Source organism: Balaenoptera acutorostrata, chromosome 3 (genome assembly GCF_949987535.1).
Source record: "Balaenoptera acutorostrata chromosome 3, mBalAcu1.1, whole genome shotgun sequence".
Lineage (NCBI taxonomy): Eukaryota > Metazoa > Chordata > Mammalia > Artiodactyla > Balaenopteridae > Balaenoptera > Balaenoptera acutorostrata.
This window is the reverse complement of record NC_080066.1, coordinates 97,434,223-97,459,534: the sequence shown is the minus strand read 5'-3', so window position 1 is coordinate 97,459,534 and position 25,312 is coordinate 97,434,223. Positions and strand designations below refer to the sequence as shown.

Below are 25,312 nucleotides of genomic sequence, written 5' to 3'. Positions count from 1 at the left end.
AACCAAAACCTGGGTGATAATGCTAAGGGAAGGCTAAATGAGTAACCACGATATCAGATGTGAGGAGTGTTTAGAAGGCTTAAAAAAAAATTTTTTTTAAGCTACTTAGCCTGCAGTCGTCTAAACATGTGGAGATCAATCTTATTTCTGCAGACCTTATCTACTTAGGAGCTCTTTGAATTCATGCACGTTTAAGCAGTGTAATTAATGTTGGTATACTGTATCTTACAGTTTCTCTTTTTTTTCCAGTTCTATTTATTATCATAGCTAACGATTCCAGATCTTGATTACTGAACCTCAGATTGTGCCAGGCACAGGACTTGGAGGTATGCAAATATCATCTTAGGCAATTTTAAGAACAACTCTGACATGGTTACTATTATTTTCCCCATTTTACATGACTGAACCAAAAATGAGGTTCAGAAAGGCTAAGTAGCATGCCCAAGGTCACAAAACATGTAAGAGATTTCAGACAATGGCAAACAAATGCAGTGTTACTTTTGCAGAACGGTAGAGAATTGTAGTATCAGTTCTGTATGACTATGGACTATTACTCCTATAAACAAAAATTTGAATCATTAATCTTCCTTGAAACAAAACTAGCAATCCATTAACTTACCCTATGGCAAAGGATATTCAGTAACATATCTGGAAGAAAAAGAACTAAAGGTTATAAACAATTAAAAAATCAAAATAGCAGTAGTGATGACGATGATAATGATGATGATGGTAGTGTAATGATAGCAACAAGAATTAAGGAAAATAAAGAAGAGCTAGTAATTTCTTAGACTTTTTCCATGTGTTTTTGTGGAACCCCCTTCACTTGAGATCTTCCAAGAGAGATAGATAAATGTAAAATATATTCATCTCCCAGGAAAGGCAGCTGGAATATTCCACCAGATAGTGAGATCTTACAGGCTATACAAGCATAGGAGTTAACCATGTTCTCTAATGTGTTTCTCAATTTTGGCAAGTATACAGATGTTTCATGGATGTGGTCATCAAAATGTCACTGTTAATATGAGACCAGAATCCTGTGACTACTGCAGCTCTGGTAACAAATCTCCTTCAGGACAAAATCTCAGTTTATAGTAAATGTTTGGTTTATGCTTACTGAGTTCATCCTGACATGAGTTTAGAAGATATTTTTCATATTGGCCTTAAAGCAAAGTCATACTTTAACAAGCAAAAGCCAGAACCTGAAGCTCCCCAAAGATTCTCCCAGCTTCCCAAGATTCCTGGGTATATGATGCAATTACAACACACTCATTCAATAATCATTGAATATGTGCTGATGACTTGCTTAGTACTGTGTTCTATGCAGTGAGAGGTGCTAGTAAGTGAAGATATGGTCCCCCTGGTCTAAGAGGAAATTAAACATCATGGACTTGGAGACACGTGTTATTTACTGTCAACTTTCTCTGGAGTCCATGGACCCTCCAAAGCCTCACAGGGTCTTGGCGCTGATATTCACAGATGGTAACCATAAGTCTCAAATTTCTTTCAGTCATCAGTTCTTCACCCCCAGTCCATTTGTATTGGCTCCCATTCCAGTAGGTACAAAGCTACATCATTCCAAGAATTTTCTCCATGAATTTCTCATTTCAAATTGGATGACCTACTTAGAACCACAATCCAGCTTTCTCCAGTGGGCTATAGGGCAACTGGTGTTTTTGCACATTTCCGAGCGGGGAATGGAAAAAGCAGAAAGGGACAGCAAAAATAGCTGAGCCCCTTTGCTTGTAACCCAGAATCACAGGATGTTCCTCAGCCTGTTCAAGGTCATAGTCTGAGCCTCAAGCAAAGGCTCTCCTGTGGTCTGCAAATACACCAGGCTCCCTCCTCCTCAAAACCTTCGTATGGCGTTCCCCTCTGCCTGGGGTGCCCTTCCTCCACGGCTGTGAGCTTCCTTCTCCCACTGCCTTCTGGTTGCTGCTCAAATATCACCTTATCAGAAATGCATCCTCTAACCACCCTATCTAAAATATTAAATCTCCCCATCCTTTCTCCTCTACCATAATTTATTTTTATCACCTATCCCAACCAAAAACCCCACAAATATTTGTTTGTTTAATTTGTCTCCTCCCACTAGAAGTAATATCCATGACAATAGGAACTTCACATGCTTTTTGTTTTCTGCTGATTGCCCAGGCCTTGGCAGTTAGGAAGCACTTAATCAGTATATGTTGAGTTAAAACCCCACAAAAAGTATAAGACAAATCAAGTTGCTTTTAAGTCCAGAGATCCATTGTCTTATTTCTCAATATTGGTCCTACCCTCCAGATTGTTCAGGTGTTTTCTTTTTTTCCTATCATCTTGCACTTTGTTCCACACTAACAGAGCCTTGAGAAGGACTTGAGAAAGCATATTAAAGGCTAAGATTTGGACCTTCATGTCCAGTTTCAAGATCAGATTTGTGGTAAATTCACAGAGAGGCACTGATTGTCTGTTTTGATCATGATTTAGAAATGTGAGATTAACTAAGGGAGAGCCAAGTAGCCAGGACACTCAATCTCTTTGAACACAACCAATTTTGAAAGTTACATGTTTCATGGAATCAATCATGCTTCCTCGTTCTCAGTGACCTAAAGCAAGGGCACAGAGAGGTTAAGTGGTTTGCCCAACATCCTACAGTATATCAGCAGAAGTACGGGTCTTGGAAACGACCAGGTTTCCATATTTCCTGCTTACGACCACTCTGAAACAGAGAACCCTGCAAGGGGCACACACAGTAAGTTCAAGCCCTACTGGTGTAAGGCTGGAGGAAGGAAACACACACACGCACGCACGCACGCACCCATGCATATGTACACACTGACCCCACATACTATGGAATGGATGTAGAGTTGCCCTTCCCAAGTTTTCTATAAAGATGGCTGAATTTACAGTTGGAAAGATAAACACATCTTTTCAGCTCTTGCCAGCCTGGAACTACCACCAGGGAGCCTGGAAGGGACTGAATCACTTGCTCTTCAATTTCCTATAATCTCAAGACAACCCGGATGATAATACAATTTTCTGTCCTTCACTTCTCCAAGGCAGAAGTGTCCCTTAAGAAACCTGTTCCACCTACAATAAAAAAATGATTTGAGGTTACCTTTATAACATTGTGTAGTATCTCTCCTCAAACAGCAAATTTTAGGGACTTCCCTGGTGGCGCAGTGATAAAGAATCCGCCTGCCAATGCAGGGGACACAGATTCGATCCCTGGTCCGGGAAGATCCCACATGCCGCGGAACAACTAAGCCAGTGCGCCACAACTATTGAGCCTGCGCTCTACAGCCCACAAGCCACAAGTACTAAGCCCGTGAGCCACAACTACTGAAGCCCACGCACCTAGAGCCCGTGCTCCACAACAAGAGAAGCCACCGCAATGGGAAGCTCACGCACTGCAACGAAGAGTAGCCCCCACTCACCGCAACTAGAGAAAAGCCTGTGCCCAGCAACGAAGATTCAATGCAGCCAAAAATAAATAAATAAATAAAATTTTTTTTTTACAAAAAGAACAAATTTTAGCATTCAGCATTCAACAATCAGAAAAATCAATCAAACAAACAACAGATGTAAAAGACTTGGAAACAACTGAGGAAATGTAGACAACTAACATAATTTCTACCATCTTCTTTCCTTTTTTTTCTCTTCCTTTCACGACTTTGTTAATCCCTTATTACCAGCTCTTCTTCAATAACCTCCCCATCACCCACCCTTTCAATATCTCCTGATTTCAATCTGATACATAAATCCAACAACTTAATTCTTTAGTTGATATTGTTGGGCCCTTGATATCCACTTGAAATCAGTCCTTCCTACTGCAGTAGTTAAGTTCCCCCACAACCTGATCTCACTGGACTATGGTGGTCCTCAAGGGTTGGGGGCAGATTTGGCCATGTCTGCAGACATTTCTGTTTGTCACAACTGGAGGAGGCATTTTACTGGCATCTGCTGCTAAACATTCTCTGCCCAAGACAGCTCCCTACAACAAAAATTTATCCAGCCCACGTCAGTACTGCAGAGGATGAGAGACCCTGCTCTGTAGCTTTCTCTCCACTTTTTTTTCTTTTTTTTTGCAGTCCAACTCTTTAATAGATGACTTGCAATCTCCTAGATGTGGCTCATGTGTTCAAACCCTCCAGCTTCCTGTGATATATTATTTTATATATACACACACACACACACATGGTCTTCCATCTCACTCCTGGCACAGGACTCTAAAAACTCTTGGAATTTTCAAAGTGAAAAGAACTATAAAGCTGTCTTTTGTTATGTTAATAAGGTGACTCTTGGAAAACACCTAAGGATGGGGTTTGGTTGCCAGGGGACCCAAACTTGTGATTAGAAGGTTGGAATTTTCAGTCCCTCCCCAGTGACTTGGGGGGGGGGGGTGCGGGGGGCTGGTTAGCTGGAGGTTGAATCAATAGCCAATGGCCAATGACTTAGTCATGACTGTGTAATGAAGCCTCCATAAAAACCCAAAAAGGACAGGGTTCAGAGAGCTTCCAGGTTGGGGAAACAGAACACCTCCATGTGCCACCATGCTGGACCCAAACCTCACAGGACAGAAGTTCATTTGCTTCGCACCTCACCCTATGTATTCTTTCATCTGGCTGTTGCTTCGTATCCTTTAATATCCTTTGTAATAAATACCAAGGATTACCAATATCCTTGGTAATCTAGTGAGTAAAGGGGTGTCCTGAGTTCAGTGAGCCATTCTAGCAAATCAATCAAACCCAAGGAAGGGTTCAGGGGAACCTCTGATTTATAGCCAGTTGGTCAGAAGCACAGGTAACAACCTGGACTTGCTATTGGCATCTGAAGTGGGAGCAGTCTTGTGAGATTGAGCCCTTAACCTGTGGGGTCTGATGTTACCTCCAGGTCGACAGTGTCAGAATTGAGTTGAACTGTAGGATACTCAGCTAGCATCAGAGAATTTCTTGGTGGAACTGAGAATCAGAGTCTTATCCCCTCTATGCCCTCTCTCCACCTGGAGAGCCCCAGGCCTTTTAGTCTGCTGGCAGATACCTATCTTTTCTCTAAGGTCCACCTCCTCCTTGAAAGATTCCTGGATGGATGTGCTCTTTCTTTTCTAAATTTGAAGAGTGCTTTGGTAGTCCTCTTTTATGAAATTTACCACATATAATCTGGAATTATATACTGCAGGCTCCAAGAAAGGACCGTATTTTTTGAAGGCCGTATCACCAGGGCCTAGAACGGTGCCTGGAATAGAGCAAATGCTAAATAACACTTAATCAAAGAAGGAATTCTCTATGCTCTAGATTTTTTGCTCTCCGATCAGAATGAACATCTTCAGTTCTTCCCTGAATCCTTGCATTACCCCTTCCACCTGGAAGATGCTTAATAAATGTTCACTAAATGCCTGAATAATTAATAAGTACACACATATTTGGATAGAAATATTAAATGCTTAAATGCAAAAAAATAAATACAGTATATATTAAATAAATACATAACTGAAATAAATTGGCAAAAATGAAATAAGTTTCAGGCTGCAGAAATTTAAGTCCTAGGCAAGAGTTCACCCATCTCAACTTTTAATTATATCAGAGAATTCATGTCACATGTATGTTCCAATGTCTTACATTTCCTCCTCTTTAAAAAGCACTGAAATGCACATTGAAATGTTAATTGCTCACCTGGAGAACACATGAAACAGAAAACACGCAAAGACGGGATGTGCCGTTGGCTACCTATGCCTGAATGGAAACCACTACGTTGCCCTGAAACACTGATTCCAGTTTTTAGTGACGTGTTATCAACCTCTTGCAACACAGAGATACCAATAAGTAGAGTAACTGTGACCAAGTCATCATGACAGTAGTTAAGAAATGAGAGGGAGACAGCATTAAACTTGGGTCCCTAACAGCTGACATATCTAACATGTTGATATTTATCAAAATTTTCTCACATCCCATATTGAGTGAAGATGGAAATCTATAGCCCCTCATAATGTCCTGCAGACTCCCTCTATTCTCGATGTGGCATTTCATAATCCTTCATCTTTCTTGTTCCAGACACACTGATTCCATCATTTTTACCTTTTCTCATAGGTTCTATTTTCCGCCTCATAATCATCCTTCCACGTAATCCCTAGTCCTCACAAATTATACGGATAGAAACAAGTCTAACATTTTAATTAGCACTTACTGTATGTCAGACACCCTCTTAAGCACTTTACATACATTATCTCATCTACTTCTTACAAAAATCCCCAAACGTATGGGCTGTTAATACCCACATTTTCACATTAGGAAATTGAGGCTCAGAGAGTTTGAGAAACTGGCCCAAGTTCTCACATCTTAAATGACTCAGCATTCTTGTCAGTGTGCGTGGCCTCTGTAACGATTTTAAGATATCTTTAAACTCATTTGGCTTTTAGTAAATATTTGTTGGGTACCAACAATGAGCCAGGCCTTGGATTAAAAAAATGGAAAGCAATAAGGGATGCGATCATTCCTCTCAGGAAGCTTATAGACTACAGAAAAAGATAGGTATTAATGAAATTATCGTTATAATTGACACAAATTAACAAACCAAGCTAAGTTGTCAGATGCAAAAGAAACAGAGGGTCTGAGAATGTATATTTAAAGAACCTACCTAGGACTCTGAGTCTGGAAAGTCTTCCCTATGGAAGCTTTTTCAGCTGAGGTCTGAAGGATGGATAGGAGTTAATTAGGATTGGGGAACTGGGATGGAGAATGGGTGGGAAGCATTTCAAAAAGAACAGTGAGTACGGAGGCCATGAAGGGAAGGAGCATGGCACAGTCAGCAAACTTAACGGGGTAGAGGGAGAGCAGGGCAGGATGAGGGTAGATGGGGTCGGTCTAGTTTGGGTTCCAGAGAACCAGATTTGGAGGCAAGGACTGGGTTCAGGTTGTTTAATTAGGAGATGATTCCAGAGCACTCAGTGAGGGAGGAAGAAAGAGAGAGAGAGAGAAGGGAGGAAAGCAATAATGGGGCAGTAATGAGTGACTTTCTGCTGTGAGCCCAGTTCAACCAGGACCCCCGAGAGACCGTACAGAACATACCTCAGATTTGCCCCTCTGCGGGGAAAGAAAGGCGAACCGAACCATTGATCCCTGACCCCCTACTGGTTCAGGGTGCTCCTGGGGACCTGGCAGTGCCTCCCGGGAAAGAGAGAGCAGGGCGCTGTTTGCAGGGAGAGGAACCACCCCAGGTGTAGTAGACGGGCAGAGCAGGGCCAGCATATGCTTCAGGCCCCACAGGACTCCACCCTGTGACCCTGGGGAGCTAGTCAGGGGCCCTCACTGGGGGAGGCGGCCACCTAATCAGATGTGGGTTTGGAGCACTGACTCTCTGTGACGTGGAGAACAGGTTGGAGGGAGCCTAGGTGGATGTCATGAGACAGCTAGGAAGTTACCGTAGTGGTCCAGGCAGGACCGGCTACTTAATTTGCAGGAATCAGTGCAAAATGACACTGTGAGGCCCCTTGTTCACAAAGCAGGATAAAAGTGCTTCTAAAGATATGTATTTTAAGTGCTTTTAAAGGTACAAAGCTGTTTCCTTTCTTCTTCAGCCTCTCTCTCTCTCAACCTGTGCTGGTGGTTTGTATTTCCTGTTCAGTGTCGTGCTCCCTTGGGCATGGGGATAGCATAGGGCGACCCTCACAGGTGCCTGGGGGTCCTGTCCTGCCATCTTCCAGACTAAAGTGCTATACCTCAGCTAGCAGTGGGGAAGTGAGCCAGGTATCTCCCCTTTTCATAGGCCTATCTCCCAACCCATAGCAAAGGGTGACCTTCAAAAATATTGCAACCTCCGTGCCAGGACATTCTAGGTACCCGGACTGGGGGTGGGTAGGCTCACTCTCGCTGAGTCACCTGCCAAATGCACCTTGGCACTGCCAGCCCTGGACAGAAATGGGCATCTCCATTCCCTGTCTTGAGATCCCACACTCAATCCCAAAACTCCCCACACGTGCCCAGGTCCCTATCAGAGGCAGAAGGTGGTGAAGAGACTAGGCAGAGTCTAGGGTGCCAGGGACCAGGGAGTTAGTAGCCAATAATTGTCTGAGGAGGAGGGGAGGCAGCAGGAGATGGGATCACATGTAAGCCAAGACTCCAAGCCCCCAGCACCTGCTCCACTCTCCCACTGGATTTCACTTACAAAATACAAATTCAAATATAAAATTATTGCTAAGAATTTCAAGACAGCTAATGCAGAGCATTAAACCCCAAGTGAAGGGTTCTTTAGAGTGTGGGACCCTGTGTGACTGGTCACGTGCTCATGAAATTGGCCACGAGATTAAGAGAGAGGACACTACCTGGTCTAGTTGAGGAGTCATGCAGAAGTAAACCAACCTTTAAAATATCTTCGAGATAAATTTAACGGCAGTTGGTTATGAATTTGGTCGGGATGGGTAGGATGCGGCAAGGTGTGCCCTTCTACCCATCCAGACCAAATTCATAACCATTCCATACTGTCAAGGGACAGAAAGTGTGCACCTGTGGAGGTCTATCTGCCTGGACCTCCCTTCAAGGAAGGATTCAGCTGTAAGAAGTGCGGGAAGCTGACAGCCTCCAACTGTTGGCACCTTCAGGGCCTGTGCTTCCACTTCTGTGCTGAAGCCCCCAATGTTTGCAGGCAGCCCTCAGCCACGATGGCAAACGGCAGGGATACCAGGGTCTGCTCCTTTCTGACCAATACGGGACTCCTGCAATGGCCATCTCTTTCTAGGGAACTCCCTTTTGGATTTTCCAAGACTCTGTCAGATCTGTGTTGTAGTTTGAGACTTCCCCTTGCTCCATCCTGCATCCCCCACGTTTCCTTACACAGATGTGAGATCTGCACTGGTCTCAGAATGCTTTCCCTGCCCAATCCTGTTCCTCCCCACTTATATCTTTTACAGGCATTATCCCTCCACTCCCTAGACCTCCTGCACTTCTAACTCTATCTCAGCATCTGCTTCCCAGGGAATTCAACTCACACAGAGTGTCAAAGATGTCTTCTAGTCATCCATTTCGTGCATCTGCCTGGACCCACTGGGATACTGAGAAACAGGAGGTTTATTGTGCATCAATTCAAACACCACGGAGCACCATTTCTGGCAAGCACCACGCTCAGTACAATGGAGCATGCAAATTAACATCTGATAAAATCACTGTTCTTCAAGAAGGCTCTTGTCTAGATGGGAAGACGAAGCACAAACAAAATGAACAGATGGCTTTCTCAAGCACCTAACAAGAATTCCTTGCAAGAAATTAAAAACCTCCAGATGTAGAGGCAGACCACACCTCAAAGATGAGACAGCAAATTTCTTCTGCCAACCTAGATATAGTTTCCAGATTGTGAGTGTGTGTGTGTGTGTGTATGTTAAAGTTGCATAACTTCTCATTTCTCTAAAAAGTTAATATTTCAAAAACCAAGAAACCCACCTTGACTTCCAGAAGAGTCTAAAACAGACCCCAACCTTATGTCTAAGTGATTGCCAAGTCTGAACTTTCCAATAGGTCTCCAGAGATTGGATATGAGTCAGGCCTGGGTGGGGACCTGCAAAACAGGCCAGTGGTCCTGTCTAAAGGCCCAGTGCCCAGCTCCACCAGGCATGGCAGGGCTGATTTGGAAAGTCACTCACAAGGACTTGGCTGTTCGGTCCTTGACATCAAAAGATTGATGCTCCATCTGTCAATTCTCACTTTTATCTGCTTGCTCTTTATTGCAAACATTTATAAACTGAGGCTTATGGAATTAATCAACTCCAAATAAGACGATCATTCACTACCTCCCTGCCAGGTGTCCTAATGGAGCAAAGAGAATTATGGAATCAAATGCCAAGCTTCATGGTACTTAATTTGGAAAGCAGTACCTGTTATGACTCTTACCTTGGACAGGAACCCCACCCTCCCCCCCACGCCACTGCACATTCAGCCCCTCACTCACAATTCAATGACAATGCACATTCCCTCTCTTGGTGAGCCAGGAATGCTGCTGGAGAAGGGGAATGAGCACTAAGATTTTCTGCACACGAGGACCTGATCCAGCCATCCACGTGGGTTCTCTGATGAGCCATTCTGCATTGGCATTGAAATATTTCAAATCATGGGTGCTTCTTGGCAACGGTCCTTACTAGTCAAAATGGGCAGATTAAAGCCCTGGATCACAGCCAATTGCCTTGCAGGCTTTGAGTAAACTACTCACAACAAGAGTCCTGGAGGGAAGGAATCTTATCTACCCTTCCTCCCCAGGTGAATAGGGTGAGGCCCAGGGAAAAGGAAAGCTGCCAGTCTCTGGGTCTTCACCCTCAACTGCATTTCCATTTGTCAGATGGAGGATGATAGGGCAGTTACGCAGGAGGAGAGCATGGGGTGGACTGACCAGTCCCTGGGGAAATACCAACTGCAGAAGACCCTGATGGACATATTGCAATAAAATTGCAAATCATGGTCACGCACAGAATTATTAGAATCTGCATTTGTAAGGCTGTATTATTTTAAATCGCCTTGGACTTATTTTTCTAAGCCTAACAAGAGGAAATAGTCATGTGGATTCAAAGTCTCTACCTTATTGTTCCTATGAATTGCCATCTCGTACATCAGTCTGTTTCATGCCAGCACCACAGGCCCCAGTCAGATTCTGTACATCCAGATTCTGAAGCTGAAAGAGGGCAGCCCTGAGAATTCTGGAAGCTGTTCTGCTGGGTGACAGCTCTTCCCACAGGCAGGGCACATCATGCTGCGTAAAACTCTCTTCCCACCCCCTAGATCCTCTCCCGACCCCAAGCCCCTACATCTGCAAGCTTGGATCTTGCCTGAGCGACACAAGAGGAAGAGAATCATGTTATGTGCTAGACAATTCTAAAAGTCACCACAGTTGTTACAGGAGGTCACTGTGCCAGAGGGCTTCAGGCAGGCAGACACTCATCCAAGGAGGAAGCATAGTACTGGATAGGGGATGGTAGACTCGGTACTGAGCTACCAAGTACCATCATGGTCATCAACCCCTTTGATGACCCCGTGGTCATCAATGTGCCTTCCTTTCACAGTTGAAGAAATCGAAACCCAAAGATGTGATGGGGCTTGCACAGTCACAGAGCAGAGCCCCAGCTAGGCCCTGGGGATCCCGATTCTGGTCCTACCCTTTCCACTCCTGCAGGCTGACCGGGCCGCCAGAGATGCCGGTGGAGTCGGAGGAAGGACTGTGGGGAACGTCTGCTTGAAGGACCACAACCCGGAGAGCAGCGTCCACACTCTTGGGATCAGGACCCCAGCCGCTCTGTCTTTGTTCTCGTCCCTCTCCATGGCTAGTGCCAGTAACTCCTCTCACGAAAGTACCTCCTAATGCCAAGATTGGGACCACCCTGAACAGAAGGCCAGCTCCGTGTGCCACGTATACACATAGGAGGAGAAGGGGAGAAAAACTCCCCTATAAAAACACAAGATACAGAGCAGCGACAGCAGAAGACAAGTAAAAACGGTAACAAACAAACAAGCAAAAAATGCTTTTCAGTCCAGCAAACATTCACCAAACACGGAAAATACCCAGTGTTGTGCTGGACAAGGTGTGTGTGGACGGGGTCCGGGGAGGGACGCGGGGAGGAGTGGGGTGGGTGAGACCTAAAAGAGACTCATCAAGCTGGTGCCCTCCAGGAGCTTGCATTTCAAGGGTATGGGGTGGGGCAGAGACCTTCTCTCTATTAACCGCACTACAAATCATGCTGTCAAAGTTGCTCACATTGAGGCAGACGAGGTGAAAGTGACCCAAGCTCGCTTCCATTTCTCACACTCACCAGCGCACGGGGAAAAGTGAATTTCAGAAGTGAACCCCAAACACAAATGTGTAAATGGCGTGAGCCTGGTAATTGCTGGTGTTTTCAAATGTTTTCTTTCTCACTGTACTACATGGAATTTTGCTTCTTTGAGTTGGTTTGGTGCTGGCTGTAAATAGCATCTGTCAACCATATGCCTCTTTGGATCATCAGGGACAAAGCTCTAGCGTCAGGCTGTGCACATGAGGCTGCGGCAGTTTCCTTGAGTCCTCCAGGCTCCACCTCCCTGCCCTGCCTTCTCGAGTCACTGTCCTTGACTCGCGTGACTTGTGTCAAATGATTCTTGTTACTTGGCAACAGGTGGCCTGCAGAGATCTGGCTTTCTGACGAGTTCAGGACCACCCTGAATCATCTGGGAGGGAACATGAGAGGGGAGGGACCGCCCCCCACCCTGGCTTTCCTGCGGTTAACCAAACCCTCAGCTATTTTTAAGCAACTGCCAAAGCCTGCCACATGTGTCATCACGGTTTTCACACGTACCGCCACCTTTGACAAAGACAGTGAATCTGCAGTGTGTTTTCTGGGAAATGCTGTCCATGCGTCCTGCCCCATTGACGCTTATCCTCCAGATAGAACTGTGTCAGAGTAGAAGGCATTTTGGAAGCTCACACAGAGGTGGGTTTTCTCATATGCAAACAGACACAGGAGAAATCTACCTTTTCTGTCTCTATTCTAAAGCGAGGATTCTGACCAATTTCTGCTTTGGGGCAAAGAGCATCCAGGACCACATGCTGAGGGGAACCTTAGCACAGCTACCCATCTTCATTGTCAAAACAGAAGTTTATCCAGCTCGGAATACTGTGATCCTCAAGACCCAGGGGGAGAAAAGATGGATCCTCTGTATGTTGGATCAGGAGCTGCTTTTCCTTTGCTCTGTGGTCAGCCCATCTCCCTGTGCCCCCACTCCAAGATCAGCCCTGGAGGCGTGGAGAGGCTGGGCTTCAAGAGAGGATGCCAGAGCACAGAGTACTGAGACCACTATGGTGACCCTGGGCCACTCATGGTTTTGACATGTCCCATATTTTAGGAGGCTAAATTTTCTTTTAGCTTTCTGAGTGCTTCCATCTCTCTGCTTTAGCAGCAACACATTTATTTGATTAAAGCTATTTATTAAGCAAATATTTCTTTATATCTACCATGTTCCAGGCACTGTTGTAGGCAACAGAGATGATGTAACTGCCCATCTGGAGCTTACATTCTAATGTGGGGGGTGAGTGGGGACGCACTTATGATAAATAATAAGTAATCATAGAGTAAAATAAGCAAATAACGCCAAAATAAGAGTCCATCCTGTGTGCAGGATGTGGGTACCAATGACATTTGAGCACTAACTCTGTGTTTCACTGCACTTCACTAATACTGTGTTTTTTATAAACTGAACGTTTTCGACAACTCTGAATCAAGCAAGTCTATCGGTACCATTTTTCCAAGCGCATTCTTTTTTTTCTTTAAGATTTTTTGATGTGGACCATTTTTAAAGTCTTTATTGAATTTGTTACAATACTGCTTCTGTTTTATGTTTTGGCTTTTTGGCCACGAGGCATGTGGGATCTTAGCTCCTCGACCAGGGATCGAACCCACACTCCCTGCATTGGAAGGCAAAGTCTCAGCCACTGGACCGCCAGGGAAGTCCCGAGCACATTTTTTTAAATTAAGGTATGTACATTGTTTTTTTAGATATAATGCTATTGCACACTTAATAGACTACAGTATAGTATAAATACAACTTTTACCCGCACTGGGAACCCAAAAAATTCATGTGACTTGCTTTATTGCGCTATTCGCTTTATTGCAGTGGTCTGGAACTTAAACTCAAAGTATCTCTGAGGTATGCTTATATACTGAAAGGGCTTCGTACATCAGAGTGTATTTTTAAAAGGTTAGATGTGGATTTATTTTTAAATCTTTTCTCATTCAAATTGAGAACAAAGTACGTCTCTTGGCTACTAATTAAAACTTGTTTATATCTCTCATTTCTGGGAAGAAAAAAAACTGCAAGATTACTATTACATTGGTGGTCCCCTGAAGTGAGGTCCCTTATCTGCACATAAGATAACAACTCCTCCACTGTGGGTAATGGCCATCTGGGGTTACTTGGAAATAAGGGAATTTTCCTCTTTTATATCCAACATTCTGTATCATTAATAATAATCCATTGTTTAAACTCTCCATCCTCACGGTGATATCATAGGCTCATCTTTCCAACCATTTTATAAATGAACACACTGAGGTTGAAAGGATTAAAAAAAGGGTACCACCAGGAAAGCTGACTGAATAATCTCTGGTCCTGTAAATGTCACCTAGACATTTATCCCACTTAAGAGGAATAATATTTACCCCCGAAAGCTAAAAGATGACTGCTTGGAGAGTTGGTGTGGGAAATAGAGATTAGTGTGAGAGGCAGGAAAATGTTAAAATACAAGTAGCAGAGAGGAAATGACATAGCCTTCCTACCTCTTATCCCTGAATGCTTTGGAGAGCCCGTCTGGGGACAGCAGTCTCAGGAAACCCCAAAGCTCTTGTGTGTCTTCGCCTCTGGGCTGTTTTTCACGTTCATTAAGGAGATCTTTTCCATCAGCCTTATCATCTCTTTCTTGGCTTTGGGTCAGGTTGACTCAGACCTGGAACACTTCCTTTCACAAAGACCAATCATTTGTCTAGACACATATGTCTCCTACCAAAGCTTGCTGACCAGGGTCAAGGGAGAGGCAGTACTGCACGCAGGTTCTCTTGGATGACTGGACATTACGGGCAGAGGGCTGAGAGTACGGGAGACAGGGAAGGGGCGGGGGGAGCTGGGAATGGGTTGATGGCACATAAAGTAAGCAACTGAAGGCACTTTGAACTCTCTCTGTTTGAAAAGGATAAGGGGACCAGTTTGGAGGACCCCTGGAAGGCTTTACCAATCCAGACCGGGACTAGTTTCAAAGACCCCAGGGCCTTTGTTCATCCTGTTCCCTCTGCCTGGACCACTTTCTAATCTTCATCTCTACTTCCTCTTCCCCTGGCCAACTTTATTCATTCTTCAGGTCTTACAGTAAAAGCCACTTCCTCAGGAAAGCTTTCCCCAGCCCTCACAGGCTAGGGGAGGTGACCATTATACGTTCTCATCACACCCTGTACTTTGCCCGCCTAACTCTCATCGGCACTATAATAATTAATTAAATTAATTAATTATAATTTAATTATAATTAAATTACGATGTGTGTGTGGCTTTTGGAAAATACCACCCCATAGTCAATAGTTGTAAACTTTGTAAATTATCTTATAATTGGCCTAATTGTAATTTTTAGGCAGCAATATTACACAAAAAAAAACAATGTGTGCAATTATTATTAAATTAATAATGTCTCCCTCACTAGATTTTAGGCTCCTTGAGGGCAGGGCTGTTTGGGCCTGTATATCCTTGGATACCCAGTACCTTATGCTGTGCCTCACACATAGTTGGAGGTCAAAATATGTGCTGAATAAATAAATGAGTAAATACATGAGGTTGGCCATAAAAGGCTATGTTAACAAGAGGGAAAGTTCAAGGGGAAAAGCACCCAGAGAATAATTCACGCCAGTCCAGCCCAGGCAAGAGATGTCTGGGTGTCTCCATAAGCTGCCCAAGAGTTTGATGTGCCCCCGGCTGCCCACGTCATGTGGCATCTCTAAGCACAGAGCCCTCTTCGGTCTTATTCTACTGTTGCCTTTATGACCAGGGGAAAAAAGAAACCTAGAAGCCAGCTCCCTGGCTGTGCTGTACATTTCCCTTTTGAAAACAAAAGTGGTCTTTGGTCATTTCAGAGAAATGTGAAATGTATTTGCATTTGAAAAACAGCCCATCGTTAGAGAAAAAGATTGTCAAGCAGTGAATCAGACTATGGTTTTGGCACTCTGATTCACCTTCCCCGTAGTGTATGCTGCACGAACCATCTTTCCATGAAGTTCTATTATTCAGCAAAGAAGATTGTGCACTTCTCTGTGTAGGTCTGGTCCCCTCGGAGATGTCATTGTCTCTACGAAGGTGGGGACAGCCTCACGCATACCTTTCATAACTCCAGTATCTATCATGGTGCCTTGGGCACAGAATAAGATGGATACAGGCAGCGAGTCAAGAGGTCCTTGAAATGTCCTCCATTAAACCTAAAGCATCTCCCATTAGTCCACCTCGCAGGGCACGATTCCTTCCTTGTGGAAAAGACTGAAAAAATGGCTTTCAAGGGCTCACTTCACCGCAGCCTGGTTTCTCCTTGCCTTCCTCCCATGATGTGTACCAGCTCAGCAAGTCTCCTCCGCCCTGCTCTCTCCCGCTCAGCCCTCCTCAAACCTCCCTCTCCCTTCTGGCTCTTCAAAGGGGTGTCCGAGGAACTCCTCCTCTCCACAGGGCCCTCTGCCAGGGTCCTCTCAGAGGACTATATCTTCCTGGTCACAGCGAGTCCCCCATGTCCAACATCTTCTTGGGTAATCATCTACACAAAGAAAGCAAGTCATTTCATGTGTACCTTTCCACGAATAGATAGAGTCAGCACTGTGGGGATCTTTCACGAGCTCTGCTGAAACATTTAATAGGATCCTGCATTATAAGATTTTCTGTTCTGAGTCTGTTAGTTTAATCAACATTCTTAGCCTATACATCAATATCAAAGCAATGAGGTAGCCAAGAGCCTTGAGCATTGGTGACCTTCACTCATATGCTGCTGGTGCTGTGGTGACATCCTTCAGTTTTCAGCAAGTCTTCCCTTGATTCCAGCTTACTTTCTCTTGAATGGCTCCACTTATTTTAAGGCGGGGCCTGTGGTGTGTTGGGCTGTTGATTATGCTTCCATATAAATAAACAAGCTGAGACAATTTAGGCCAATATCCACAATCACTGAAGTTATAGTTCAAATGTCAAGAAGTATGAAGGGGACCTTAGCGAAAAACCATCTAGTTGGGCAAATATGGGCCAGATCTTCTGTATAAACTCCTCTCAGAATACTTCTCAGCACAGTGGCTGATGGCCTACTAGCTGATACCTTCCTGCCTTTGAAGAGTGAAAACAAATATGAAAAGAAAGCATGCATTGTGTTAACGGTCTTTGGTAGAAGAGGCTATCAGCACTGGGGGAGAGGAGCCTTCTTTTCTTCATTCAACATAACTTTTTAATGCCAACGATGTGTTCAGCACTATTTTTAAAAAAACCACCCAGTACTATACTCACCCACTGGGTCTGCCCTCAAGTATGTTCACACTGCACTGACTGTTCAGAGGGAATTGCTGAAGTTACTATAATCGGACCTCCTGCCTCCAGAGAACATTGTGTGTGTTGTCATTTCTCCTACCGTTCAAGTAAGGAGTGTCAACAGAGAACAGGTGGCCCCTCAGGTAGGTGACCTGCTATGTACATCCCATAGTGCTCACCACATCAGCAGGAACGGGTGTTGCCCTTCATTCTTGTTCCGTGTTCAGTAGCCATGCTCCATCCAGCTAAACCAGCCCATGTGGTAGTGTCTCCCAGTTGACTCCTGGGATGAATGAATATACAAATGAAAGGCCTAAGGGTGCCTGGTGTATAAGAGAGCTCGGTAACAGTGAGTTTGCCTTTCCTGCCTTCAGCATGTCCAGGAAGAATTCTCTCTCCCTACCTTGACTGACCATGTAACCTCATATGCCAAGTCTCAGCATCTTCCCTTCATTCACAGGAGCCACTACAGAGTGATGGGCTAGCTTGGCCATAGTCCTCATAGTGACAAGTAGGGGAGCCAGGAGACAGGGATGGAAGGAGGCAGGGAAGAGCAAGCAAACACCTCTCATGCACTTAAACATCAGACACTGTGCTGGCCACTTTATAGACATGAGCACATTGAATCTACAGAAGGATCTCAAGCGGGTTTTATCTGCATTTTGCAGATGAGGAAATTGAGATTTAGAGAAATCGAGTAACTTTTCCAAGCTTACAAGAGAGAATGTGAGAATTCTAGCCTGAGGCCTTCCCATATCAAAGTCTTCGTTTTTTCCCCCTGAAACTTTCCTGAGAAAATGAAACCACAACTCAGAAGACTTTGTTAACCTGTGTTGCAAACTCAAGAGGGCTGGGAAAAAGCATGCTGGTTGTTGACCCAAAACTTCTCCCAAGCGTCCTGACTGGCCACCAACATTTCACCACAAACTTCTAGGCTCCAGAAACAAAAGAGAAAATTGCGTTAAAAATATGCTAGTGATAAAAAGGCAAAATAAAAACTAAATCTCTTTTTCAAAAGCAAAGTCTTTTTCTTCAGAATGTAGTGTGTGTGTGTGTGTGTGTGTGAGTGTGTGTGTGTGTGAGTGTGTGTGTGTGTGTGTGTGTGTGTGTGTGTGTGAGACCAGAGAGAGAGAGAGAAAATACTGAGAGAGACTTTAAAATGTCAACATTCTCAGTAGTGTTGGGAACTCAAACACAACAGTCTTAGGTCATTGCCTGAGAACTAGAAAAGTAAGCCGACTAGACAATAACCATAAACATGGCCCCTTTTAAAACTGATGTGGCTAGTGTCCCTGGGAGAATACAAAAACATAAAATCAAACAAAAACTATGGTTTGGCAACCATTCTGACTTTTAAGAGGATTAAATAAACAAGAGTTTGGGTCAGAGAAAGCAATGGTCATTTTCAGAGTTTCGGAATCAGCCGGACACATTTTGAGATATTTTAGCAGGACTCAGGGAGGGCTGGAAGCCTGCAAATTAGGTAGTAAAAGATAGTTTACCTTGCCCCAGTGGATTCCGTAGAGGTGGAAACTTAAAAAATAAGTCAGCATTCCTCTTTATTGGAGGGAAAAAAAGCCAATTATCGGATCTAGGTAGCCAGGGCATTGGGATAAGAGTTTTGTGTGTACGTTTCCATTCCCCAAGTCTCTACTTGGAAGATGCCACTGGTTGGCCTCCTATGTGGATAGGGCAGGTCCCTGCTGTGGGAGCAGGCCTTCCCTGTTCACATCAGAGAGCGTGTCACTAAGGCCTGGGACTTAAGGCCACAGAGGGGCCATTGAGAAGCTGTCTAAAGGCAACTAGTGTTCCCTCATGGACTTGGCAAGCTCTGAGGGTCACATCTCAGCTTGACCTAAAGACTACAGCTTCCTCCATGAACTTTCATTCCCCTTTCTCCGAGTCCCTCCTACCACAGGCCAAAAGCAGCCCAGTTCAGTCTCCTACATCAAAGAATTCCTTTTACTGAAAGTAGCAAAGCTCCTCTACCATATATGGCTTGGGAAAGGAAAGGTGGGAAGGAAAGCACCTCGAATATTTGCTATGTTCACTTTCAAAGGGCACCCTGTTTGCAGAGGGGCTTATCTTGTGTCCACATACTCTGTTTTCTCTGGGTCTGAAGCAGAAGTTTGATGAGGTGATCCTGGATCCCTTCAGTAGCACACAGAGTAACACTCCTCTGACGGAGCCTATGACAAAATTAAGTTTTAAAAAACCACAAGCTCCCAAGACATATCTGAAAGAAGAGGGATGCCCAGAAGAGTCCCAACCATTTGGATGCACTGAGGAGACAAAAGGTACAAATTTTCTCATCTCATGTGGAAGCAAAACAACAGGGTAAAAAACCCATGACAGTATTCTACATTAGGATGCTGGTCTATGCAAACAGTGGGAACAAGACATCAAACCAAAACCCATGAGCCTCCTTTCCCTGAGGAAACACCTGGATCCATGTCCCATTTTTTTCCCCTTTCAACCTATAAGGAATGAACACATAGAAAGTATTCAATGAAGACTTGTTGAATTTAAAGGAACTGAAATCAAAGCATGGGCACACATTTCCAAGAGGAAAATAAACATCTCATTCCTCATTCCAAAACCACAGGGACGCTTTACTACAAAAGTACCTCAGAAAGCACGTCCATAAATCCCCCAATATTATGGCATGGTTTTCCGGTTTTGCTAAATTCTCAATGGGTGTGCCTCGTTCCTGTCAAGATTTGCTAAATAAAAATGAAAGCAGAAAAATGCCCAATCACCTCTGGTTCTTCCCTTGTTGGGAAAAGGGCCAAGAAGATAATCCTTGAGTTCCTACTTTGGAAGGCATATACTCAAATTGTGACTATGAATGCAAAGAAGATGCACAGATCTTTGAACCCTCTCCCAGGCTCAGTATCTTCCACAGAGCTGCTGGAAGTAAGATTAAAAAATTTTAAATGGAGTTCTGTAAGAAAGAAAGAAACTTATAATTCAGGTTGTGTTGTCTTAAATAAACCTACTTTCCTCCAAAATATTTCCACAACACCTAGGAGCCAAGACTCCTAGCACAAGCTTTGGCCCTTCCCTTGTTGGTATCAGTGAGCGTTTATAGCACAGGGCCTTTATGGGGAGTTTGCCTGTTGGTAGACACTCCTTCTAATTTAACAGTAAAATCATTAAAAGGGAATAGTTTTAAAAGCCCCTAAGTCAGAGGTCAGCAAACTACAGTCCACAGGCCTCATCCAGTCTGTCACATGTGTTTGTAAATAAAGTTTTGCCGGCACAAAGCCCCAGCCATTCATTCATGTATTGTCTGTGGCTGTTTTCACTCTGTCACAACAGAGATGAGTGGTTTCAACAGAGCCCCTACGGGCCCCGCAAAGCCACAAACATTTACTGTCTGGCCCTTTCAGTAATAGTTTGCCAACCTAGGCCCAAAACTGTTTCACACAACTTATTTTCAAAGGGTGGTCTCTGGTTATTTATCAAAACCTGATATATCTCATGCCAGGGAAGTACTTAAAATTACAGCTGCTTTTTATAGAGACAGAACATTTGATTTTCATACTCAAGGAAAGAGATTATTACCAATTCTAAAGTCAATATACAGAACATAGTTTTAAAGGACAGCTCAAAATTTTTGCTCAGAAAGGGAGGTGAACTTGTGCCTGCCTGCATGTGTTATGTTGGGTGAGCCTTGGAGGAGGCTCAGGAACAGAAAACTCCCATGGAAAGACTTATTGTAGAGTGTGAAGAAAACCTCGGAGCACAGGCGTGGTCAGGTATGTGGGGAGCTCCCGCGGTGCAGTGGGGTGAAGACCAACACCTGCCTTTATTGAGTCCCTCTGACAGAACAGGTGCTGCTTCGCCACTAAGACTCCATCAACCCATGTCCATGGCCACTTTTGTAAGGATCAGGCTCAGCTGCTAGAACAGAACCCAAACCACAAAGACTAAGCATAAGCTGGGCTGATACAGAAGCCCCTCAGAGTCTGAGACCCAGGCTCCTTCTGTCTTGTTGCTCTGTCATCCCTACTCGGTTGTCCTCCTTTATAAGACCCAAAATGGCACCCAGTACATCTGCATTCAGCTCTGTGGGATGGAGGGTGGGAGAGGAGAAGAGACAGCTGAGGCCAAATGTAGCTTTTTCTTTTGGGCACTCAGGGCCCCAGATAAAATTCAAGCAATCTAGTGATTGAAGGACTAGAATCAAGAGACAACTAGCATTTTCTTCTACAGTGAAGAAACATTGCCTCAGGATGGGTGAGTCTAAACAAATCATTTCTTGAGGGCAGTTGTGAACTTAGAGAGGCAATAACGAATTCTCTAAGGGAAGAAAGGAGGCACCATCATATCTGGAGAAAATACCTTACGAAGAAGGGAATGATCTTCCCCACACTTCTACCCCCATAGAGTTTGTCTCAAAATTCACATAGTTCTTAGGCTGGTTTCATACCAGAGGACATGACCTGATAGCTAAAATCCAGGCCGGGCCTGGCGAGGGCTGCCAGCCTTCATATGGCATCCTGCTGTGAGTCTGTAATACAGAAGTGCCAACGCAAGGCAGAACAACCAGGACACTCACTTCCAGAGCCGTCACGCAGGGTAAGAGCGTGGCTACTGCCTCAGCCAGAACTCTCTGAGAGCCCATCCACCCCGTAAATGGAAAACAACAGGAAAGAGGTGGGCAGGCATGACCCCCACACCCAGTACTCAGCAAGCCTGCCCCAGATGAAAGAGAGAAAGGAAAAAATGAATGCTGACAACTGTGATGAAGAAAGGGATACAGGTTAACACCACGTTCCATTTATTTCAGGCCTCCTCCAAGCCACTGCTTGTCATTTTGAAGGTTTACTTGTCAAAACATACACAGGCAGTGCTTAAGCCATACCAAAAAGAAAAAACATGAAAAAAATCCAAAAACTGAAATCCATCTTTGCCAAAGGGAGTTGCTCTGTCATTTGTGGTAAAAGGTACTGGTGCTGTTGGTGCCGTCCAAGCAGAAAAGAGAAAGAAAACAATCCGATTTAAAAATGGGCAGAGGAACTGAATACACATTTCTCCAAAGAAGACATACAGATGGCCAACAGGTACATGAAAATGTGCTCAACATCACTGATCATCAGGAAAATGCAAATCAAAACCACAAGAAGCTATCATCTTACACCTGTTAGAATGGCTATTATCAAAAAGACAAGAGATAGCAAGTGTTGGCAAGGATGTGGAGAAAAGGGAACCCTTGTGCACTGTTGGTGGGAATGTAAATTGGTGCAGCCACTGTGGAAAACAGAATGGAGGTTCCTCAAAAAATTTAAAATAGAACTACCATACGATCCAGCAATTCCACTCCTGGGTATTTATTAGAAGGAAACAAAAACACTAAATCGAAAAGATATCTGCATCTCTATGTTCATTGCAGCATTATTTACAATAACCAAGACATGGACGCAATCTAAGTGTCTACTGATGGATGAATGGATAAAGAATTATATACATATATATTATGTATAATTATATATGTATATATAATGAAATATTATTCAGCCATAAAAAAGAAGGAAGTCCTGCCATTTGTGACAACACAGATGGACTTTAAGAGTGTTATGCTAAGTGAAAACGTCAGACAGAGAAAGACAGACACTGTATGATCTCACTTATAGGTGGAATCTAAAAAAATAAAACTCACAGAAACAGAGAACAAGGTATGTTGGATGGTGGAAATGAGCGAAAGTGGTCAAAAGGTACACACTTCCAGGTATAAGATAAATAAATCCTGGGGATGTAATGTACAGCATGGTGACTAGAGTTAACAATACTGTATATTTGATAGTTGCTTAAGAGAGTAAATCTTAAAAGTTCACATCACAAGAAAGAATATTTGGAACTATGTGAGGTGGCGGATGTTTACTAAACGCCTTGTGGCGATCATTTCACAATATGTGCATATATTAGCAAGTCATTATGCTGTGCACCTTCAATTAACACGTTAGGTCAAATATATCTCAATAAAACTGGGGAAAAAGAATATAACTTTAAATAAAGGTAATATGGATTCAAAAAAAGAGAGAGAAAAATTTATTATCCAGATTTTCCTACCTTTTGCCGCTTGTAGGGAGGAGCCCCCTTTCATAGTTCCTGAGAGCAAGTCCCTGCAGGTGGGGAAAGAAGGAAGGTAGAGTTAAGGCCCCTATTTCCCAGGTGGCATATGCACCTCTCCTTGTCATGCTGGCCTCCCAAGCAGCTGCTATACACTCAGAGATGGGGAGGTTTGTTGTGTGATTCTTGATGTCCCCAGCAGCACTCATCAACCGCTAAGCCCAGAGAAAAGATGGTCCAACAAGAGATAGACTGCATCCATCAATCACAACGGCACAGAAGCCAGAAGCACAGCCAGCCGTTGATTAAATCTTCAAGTTTGCTTTTAATTCTCACCCAAGTTCCCTTTTAGCACCCACTGCCCTATTTTTTTTGCATCCTTCACTGAGGAATCCCCAAACTGCTTATCAAGCACCTCACCCGCACTGCCTGCACCAGCACCGTCTCAGTCTAGACTTCCCTCTATCTCTTCTGCTGCTAAAATGCACTCCCTGTGCCTTTCATTTTACTGCAGGAAAAGGGTCAGTGTTAGAAAGGAGATGATAAGACACTTCTCTGAAAAACTCTTGGGTCAAAGAGGAAATCAAATTTGCAGTTGTAGAGTTTTTAGGAAAAAAATAATGATATTGACAAAACTACATATCAAAATGCATAGTGTGCAGCCAAAGTTTATTCAAAGAAAAATTGTGGTTTTAGAAATGCCTTAAATATTAAACAAGAAAGACTGAAAATAAATAAGCTGAGCAGAAAATGGGAGAAAATGTTAATAAACAACTTTAGGAAAGAGAAAAGGAATACAAGTATAACTAAGAAAGATATTAACATTATAAGGGAATACTCATATAACTTGATGCTAATACATGTAAGTGTCAATGTAATAGAAAATTTTCTAGAACACTTAAATGGAAAAAAATGGACTCACCAGACATATTCAATTAATATGCTAATTGAAATTGGAAAGACAAAAAGATAAAAAGAATACCATTTAAAAAATCACCAGCCCTAGATGTATATAATTCCTGAGTTTTCTGGATCGTTTCAGAGAAGTTTAAAAGCTGGAAAACTTTCTAATTAATTTCAAGGAGTTGGTAGAAGCCTGATATCCAAAATCTGACAAAGTCAACACACACACACACACACACACACACACACACAGTACACATACACTATACACATATTAATATCCTGTATGATACACAGAGGTAATAAATACAATGTGTGTCAATATGATCCAGCTAAGTATTAAAGGAATAATCCAAAATGGCCAAGTAAGTTTTATTGCAAGAGTACAAAAATCATTCAGTATTAGGAATTGTATTAGTATAATTCACTAAGAGACCAAAGGAAAATAGATGGCCATCTCAAGAGATGTCTGAAGGACATTTGACAAAATGTAACTTTCATTCCTTCATTTAAAAAAGTCATAGTGAAGTTGGAAAAAACATTTCACTAAAATAACAATTATATCTACTGATAACCAATAATCAGCTTCATACATAGGGCTCAAATAGTTGAGGCACTCCCTTCAAGGTCAGGAATAAGACAATGATGTCTGCCACCACTACCATCATTTTACATCATTACAGAAGCTGTGGTCTATATAACTAGACAAAAAAACTATTGTAAAATGAGATATTCATATTAGAAAGAAGGAGATAAAACATTCTTAGCAAAAGATGTGATTATTCATTTGTAAAATTCACGAGACTCAACTGAGAGACCATTAGAGACCACAAGATTTCCTGAAGGTGACCAGTCGCAAGATAGAGCAAATGCAACAGCACCCCAGCATAAAACAGAAAAATGCACTAAAAAATAGTAATAAACTAAGAATAAATGCATCAAGAAATTTAAAGTATCTACACTTAAAAAAAAGAAACTGTAAATTATTGAAGGAAATAAAAGGAGTGTTGAATACATGCATAAGCATGCAATATTCATAGATGGAAAAATAATGTCAAATAATGCCAATTATTTATAAGCTGATCTATAAATATTATACAATTCCATCCAAACCCCGCTAAGTTTTTCTTATTCTTCTTGTTGTTATTGCTTTGAAATGTTCTTTGCTGCTGCTGCTGTTGTTATTATTACTAAATTTTTTAAATGAATATGAAGTTCATTTGAAAAAAATATGTGGTAACTAAAAAAATTATTAAAAAGAAGAGTAATGAGGGAGGACTTACACATGGTAAAGCCTGCAATTGTAATATTAAAACAATTAGTATGCAACT

General features: G+C 43.1%; 2 long non-coding RNA genes across 2 annotated transcripts in view; both read right to left on the bottom strand.

The window, feature by feature from the left end:
* Positions 1 to 14,355, bottom strand: part of LOC130707665 (uncharacterized) — a 513,593-nt gene extending 499,238 nt beyond the window's left edge. Inside the window, exon 1 of the long non-coding RNA XR_009007670.1 lies at positions 14,252 to 14,355. This is a non-coding gene — a long non-coding RNA (uncharacterized LOC130707665). The remainder of the gene's footprint in view (positions 1 to 14,251) is intronic.
* Positions 14,356 to 15,137: 782 nt separating this feature from the next.
* LOC130707664 (uncharacterized) overlaps positions 15,138 to 25,312 on the bottom strand; it is a 134,612-nt gene continuing 124,437 nt past the window's right edge. Inside the window, exons 2-4 of the long non-coding RNA XR_009007669.1 lie at positions 23,079 to 23,131; positions 17,183 to 17,286; positions 15,138 to 16,251 (exon numbers count right to left, since the gene is read on the bottom strand). This is a non-coding gene — a long non-coding RNA (uncharacterized LOC130707664). The remainder of the gene's footprint in view (positions 16,252 to 17,182; positions 17,287 to 23,078; positions 23,132 to 25,312) is intronic.